Source organism: Lontra canadensis, unplaced genomic scaffold (genome assembly GCF_010015895.1).
Source record: "Lontra canadensis isolate GAN:19392208 unplaced genomic scaffold, GSC_riverotter_1.0 scaffold12, whole genome shotgun sequence".
Lineage (NCBI taxonomy): Eukaryota > Metazoa > Chordata > Mammalia > Carnivora > Mustelidae > Lontra > Lontra canadensis.
In genome coordinates this window covers 10,808,796-10,815,627 of record NW_022631006.1, presented here as the reverse complement: position 1 = coordinate 10,815,627, position 6,832 = coordinate 10,808,796, and the positions used below count along the sequence as shown (strand labels likewise).

General features: G+C 36.1%; 1 pseudogene; it reads right to left on the bottom strand.

The window, feature by feature from the left end:
- Positions 1-4,815: 4,815 nt before the first annotated feature.
- On the bottom strand, positions 4,816-5,520 carry LOC116867393 (annotated as a pseudogene).
- Positions 5,521-6,832: the final 1,312 nt, after the last annotated feature.

The following is a 6,832-nucleotide window of genomic DNA, read 5'->3' as shown; positions in this document are numbered from 1 at the left end:
CAGAGCCACAATAATAGTTGGACACTTCAATATTCACTTTCTGTAATGGATAGAAATCAGAGAGAAGATGAATAATGAAATAGAGGTCTTGAACATACACCAATTAGAACTAACAGACATATATAGGACACTCTACCCAACAACAGCAGAATATGCCTTCTTCTCAAGTGCAGATGAAATAGTCTCTAAGACAGAGTTTATATTAGGCCCCAACACAAATCTCAATACATTTAAAAAGGCTGAAATTACACACACACAAAGTATCTTTTCTGACCACAGTGGAATGAAACTAGAAGTCAGTAACAGAAGGAAAACCAGAAATATGTAGGAAATAAAAAAATACTCTTAAACAACTGATAGGTCACAGAAAAAGTCACAAAGGAGATTAGAAAATATTTTGCAATAAATGAAGGATAAAAAAACTATAGAGGAGGAGCACGTGGCTGGCTCAGGTGGTGGAACATGCAACTCTTGATCTTGGGATTGTGAGTTTGAACCCCATGTTGGGTGTAGGGATTACTTAAAAAAAAGAAAAAAAAGAGGGGCACCTGGGTGGCTCAGGGGGTTAAGCCTCTGCCTTCAGCTCAGGTCATGATCTCAGGGTCCTGGGATCAGGCTCTCTGCTCAGCAGGGAGCCTGCTTCCCTCTCTGTCTCTGCCTGCCTCTCTGCCTACTTGTGACCTCTCTCTCCATCAAATAAATAAATAAAAAATTAAAATCTTTAAAAAAATTGAAAAAAGAAAAAGAATAGAGGAATCAACAAAACTAAAATTTATTCTTTAAAAAGAGTAACAAACAAAATTGACAAATCTTTAACTGGATTAAGGAAAAAAGAGAGAAGACCTAAATAACTAAAATCAGAAATGAAAAATGGGACATTACAACTGATACCACAGAAATAAAAGGAATTACAGCAGTTCCCTCCTACCTGTGGTTTCCCTTTCTGCAGTTTCAGGTACCTGTGATTAACTGTCGTCCAGAAACAGATGATCCTTCTTCTGACATATCATCAGAAGGTCAATGGTAGCCTAATGGTACACCACAGTGTCTCCATTATTCACCTCACTTCATCTCGTCATGTAGGCATTTTATCATCTCACATCATCACAAGATGAAGAAGGGTGAGTACAGTACAACGTCTGAGAGACAGAGGGAGACAGACCATATTCATAAAACTTATAGTATGTTGTTTTAATCGCCCTATTTTATTATTAGTTATTGCAGTTAATTTCTTAGTGTGGCTAATTTATAAATTAAGCTTGCCATAGATACGTAGGTATAGGAAAAAACATATTATATATATATGGTTTGGTACTATCTGTGGTTTGAGGCATCCACTAGGGGTTTTGGAAAGTCTCCCCCTGAGATAAGGAGGGGATTACTGTGTAAAAGAATACTATGAACAACTGTGTTCCGATGAGTTGCATACCCCAGAAGAAGCAGATATATTCCTAATAACACACAACCTACCAAAACTGAATCATGAAGAAATAGAAAATCTCAATAGATTCATAATTAGTAGGGGGGCTGAATCAGTAATCCAAGACAAAGAAAAGCTGAGGACCATATGGCTACACTGGTGAATCTACCAAACATTTAAAGAAGAATGAACTCCAATCCTCTTCAAAGTCTTCTAAAAAACTGAAGAGGGAACACATCTAAATTCATTTTATGAAGCTAGCATTATCCTTATACTAAAGTCAGGCAGACACTATAGGGAAACTGCAGACTAACACCCCTTATGAACATTGATTCAAAAACCTTCAACAAAATACTAACGAACAAAATATAATAACACATTAAAAGAATTATATACCATGACCAAGTGGGATTTATTTCTGGAATGTGAGGATGACTGAACATACAAAACTCTATCAATGCAACATATCACATTAACAGAATGAAATAAATAACTCATTCAGATATATAACAATAATGAATATAGTTGGATTCATGTCTGGCACTTTGCTATTTGTTCTCTATATATCACATCTTTTTATTTTTGGTTCTTCTGCTCTTCTTTAATTGTCTTTTGTTATGCTTAATAAGTATTTTTATCTCATTTTAATTCCTATGTTAATTTTTTACTATTTTTTTGAATTATTTTCTAAGTGGTGCCCTGGGAATTGTAGTATGCATCTTAATTTATCAAAATCTGCTTCAGGTTAATAATAATTGGAATAATACTAATCCAGTAAAATACAGAAATTTTGCCAATATAGTTCAGGCTTATATATACTTATATATATATTATAAGTATATATACTTATATATAACGCTTATATATACTTATATATACTCTTATATTTACCATTTCCTGTGTTCTTCATTTCTTCATATAATTTGAATTAATGTCTGGCGTCATCTCCTATTAGTCTGAAGAAGGTCCCCCCCCTTTTTTTTTAACTTTACACCCAATGTGGGGCTTGAACTCACAACCCCAAGATCTAGAGTCACATGTTCTATCAAGTGAACCAGCCGGCACCCCTGAAGAAATTTCTTTAATATTTCTTCTAAGGTAAGTCTACTAACAACAAATTCTTTGATTATCCTGAAATGTCTTTATTTCAATTTCTTTTCTTTTTAAACAGGAAAAAATAAAGATCTATTTTTTTAAATTTAAATTGATAGCTAACATTTTTAATGAAGTTTTTTTTTCCTTGAAAAACTGAAGTCTAGAACACAAGGTCTATATTCTGTGGTAGAGCCAAGTCATGGTGGTTTCTCCTCTCTAAGGGTCTTTGCTTCCCAGTTAAAGATCTATTTAATACAAGTTTTATATAACACAGGATCCTTCATAAGGAAAGAAGACCTTCGGTTTGATTTTTATTTTTAAATTTTATTTATTTATTTCATAGACAGAGATCACAAGTAGGCAGAGAGGAAGGCAGAGAGAGAGGAGGAAGCAGGCTCCCCGCTGAGCAGAGAGCCCGACTCAGGGCTCTATCCCAGGATCCTGAGACCATGACCCCAGCTGAAGGCAGAGGCTTTAACCCACTGAGCCACCCAGGCACCCCTCGGTTTGATTTTTAAAGGGCCATTTTGCTAAACACATAATTCTTGATTTTTCAGTTCTGAAAATATTTACCCCTGTGTTCTGGCTGCCATTGCTTCTGATAAGTCAGCTATTAACTGAATTGATTTTCCCTTTTAAATGATAATTGTTTTTCTTTTGTTGTTTTGAGCATTTTTCTCTTTGTATTTTTCATCAAATGGGAGAAAATTTCAGCCGTTATTTCTTTAAGTATTCTTACTACTCTACTTCCCTTTCTCTCTCTTCTTCTGGAATTTCCATTACCCTTATATTGATATACTTGAATCCCACAGATCTCTGAGGCTGCTTCTTTTTCTTCATTTTTTTTTCCTCTCAGTTTTAAAGACTGAATAATTTCTTTTGATCTACCTTCAAGTTCACTGATTGTTCTTCTGCCATCTCAAATTTGTTGTTGAACTCCCCAAGTAAATTTTCAACTATTATACTTTTAGCGTAAGAATTTTCATTTGGTTCTTTTTTTTTTTTTTTTTTAAGATTTTATTTATTTGACAAAGAGAGACACAGCAAGAGAGGAAACACAAGTAGGGGGAGTGGGAAAGGGAGAAGCAGGCCTCCCGCCAAGCAAGGATCCAATGCTGGGCTCGATGCGGGGCTCGATGCAGGGCTCGATCCCAGGACCCTAGGATCATGACCTGAGCTGAAGGCACACGCTTAACGACTTAGCCACCCAGGCACCCCCGGTTCTCTTTTTAAAAATAGATTATGTCTCTTTACTGAGTTAGCTATTTGTTGTCGTTGTTCTCATATATCTTTTAATTATTTAAACATGATTTCATTGAGTTCTTCAAACATATTTATAATAACTGCTTTGAAATCTTTTCTAAATCCAACATATGGGCCCACTCAGAAATAGTTTCTATCAACTGCTTTTTTCCCTGAGTATACACATCATATTTTCCTGCTTCCTTGAAACTCTCATAATTTTGTTGTTGAAAGCTGGACATTCTATTTAAATTTTTTTAAAAAGTTTTTATTTAAATTCCAGTTAGTTAACGTACAGTGTAGTATTAGTTTCAGGTATACAATTTACTGATTCAGCACTTCCATATATCACCTGGTGCTCATCACGACAAGTGCCCTCCTTAATTGTCATCACCTATGTCACCCATCCCCTGACCCCACTCTCCTCTGGTAACCGTCAATTTGTTCTTTATAGTTCAGAGTCTGTTTCTTGGTTTGCCTCTCACTCTCTCTTGCTCTTTTTCCCCCCAATGGTGATTTGTTTTGTTTCTTAAATTCCTCATATGAGTGAAATCACATGTATTTGTCTTTTTCTGACTTATTTCACTTAGCATTATACTCACTAGCTCCATCCATGTCATTGCAAATGGCAAGATTTCATACTTTTTTATGGCTAATATTCCATTGTATATAAATACCACATCTTCTTTGTCCACTCATCAGTTGATGGACATTTAGGCTGTTTCCATATTTGGGCTATTGTAGATGTGCTGCTATAAACACAGGGGTGAATGTATCCCTTTGTATTAATATTTTTGTTTTCTTTCACTAAATACCTAGTGGTACAATTGCTGGGTCACAGGGTAGTTTTACTTTTAACTTTTTGAGGAAACTCCAAACTGTTTTCCAGAGTGGCTGCACCAGTCTGCATTCTCACTAACAGTGTAGGAGAGTTCCCCTTTCTTCACATCCTTGCCAACACCTGTTTTTGTTTGTTTTTCTTTCACTCTTTTTTTTTTCCATTTGAAAGTAGTCATTTATTATCTGACCACAGCACAAAAATAATCATGGTAGATACCTTAGTTCATCCTTCTAATAAGGCTATTGATCTGGTCTTCCCTGTCACTAGCATCTCCATCTTCTACAAAATGGGTGGTCTTTTTCTTCATTCCCCCTCATGGAAAAGATAATTTGAAGAGCCAAAAAAGTTGTTTGTTTCTTTGAAACATGCTCCAAAAGTATAGATTTAATGAATCAGATGCTCCACGCAGATGATGCCATATTTGCCAGTTAATGTGTTATCTGTCAGGGCAATTCACTTCTTGTTGTTTTTGCCATCATCACGCTTGTAGATCAATTCATTTACAGACTTCAGGTCATGCTATATATGGTTCCACAATCCTTTGCATGTTAATTGAAGCCTTGTTGAGCTTAACAAAGGTGCCATTGAAGATCTGGCAAAGGTGAAGAAGCTGCAACACCTTTCAAACCTTTGGGCTTACACCACTGATACCTCTGATACTGATGACAAATGACAATTTGGTTTCTGCAGGTATGTTAGAAGTTGCCAGCTTTTCTTTCTTTCTTTTTTTTTTTTTTAGCACCATCCTGGCCATTTAAATCTCTGTTCTGTAGAACATCTACCTACCTGCCTGTATTCCTTGTGGTAATTCTTAGCTTTTTCAAAGATAAGCTTCCTCCTTGCATTTCTTTTGGGCAAACTTCTTTCTCAAGGGTTTCTGGCAAATAGGAACCTTCTTTTCCTTCTCTTCTGCACACTCCATGGTCCCAGCAGGAAAAGAAGCATGCTGTTTTTTTTGTGTTGTTGATTTTAGCCATTCTGACAGGTGTGAGGTGATATCTCATTGTAGTATGGATTTGTTATTTCCCTGTTGATTAGTAATATCGAGCATATTTTCATGTGTCTGTTGTATATCTGTATGTCTTCTTTGGAAAAATGTCTACTCATGTCTTCAGTCCATTTTTTCAATGAGATTATTCATTTTTTGGATGTTCAGTTTTATAAGTTCTTTATATATTTTGGATATTAACACTTTATCACATATGTCATTTGCAAATACCTTCTATTTCAAAGACTGTCTTTTAGTTTTATTATTTCCTTCGTTGTGCAGAAGCTTTTTATTTTGATGAAGTCCCAATAGTTTGTTTTTGCTTTTGTTTCCCTTGCCTCAGGACAGATATCTTGTAAGAAGTTGCTATGGCAGATATCAAAGAGGTTATTACCTGTATTCTCACTAGGATTTTAATGGTTTCGTGTCTCACATTTAAGTCTTGATTTAATCCATTTTGAATTTATTTTTGTGTAAGGTGTAAGAAAGTGGTCCAATTTGATTATTTTGCATGTTGCTGTCCAGTTTTCCTAACACTATTTGTTAAGACTTTCTGCCATTGCATATTCTTTTCTATTTTGTTAAAGATTAACTGACCATGTACTTGTAGGTTCACCTCTAGGTTTTCTATTCTGTTCTATTGATCAATGTGCATATTTTTGTGCCAGTACCAAACTCTTTTGATCAATACAGCTTTATAACTTGAAGTCCAAAATCATGATGCCTCCAGGAAAGCTGGACATTTTAGATAAAATTCTGTAGCAAATCTGGTTTCTGATTTCTAGCCCCAGTGAGAGCTGTTGCTGTTTTCCCCTTTGCTTGTCTTTTTAAATTTGTCTGGACTCAACCTGTCACTGTCTCCCTGACACTGTGTGCTTACTGATGTCTCTAGTCTTTTAAGGGTCATCCTGTACCTGCATAGCTTAGTGGTTAGCCCAGGATTCATCAGAGGTTGTGCTCAAACACCCAGAGCCAGGAGGATTTCCATTCTCTGCTATTAGATACATGTGTGGTTTGGAGAGAACTTTCACATTTTAGGCAGTTTTCACATGTGCCTAACTTTTGCTTTCCAACAGGACCTGTGTGTCTCCTCTGTGTGCATGCAGCCTCTGGTTGGCCAGGGATGGATGGAGAGCTACTATCTATGCCTATTTCCTGATCTCTGTTTTATATTACTGGCTAATCCATTGTTTACCCCAGTCAGGACTGCAACCCCAGCCAGACAACGCAACTGGATTTTTCACAT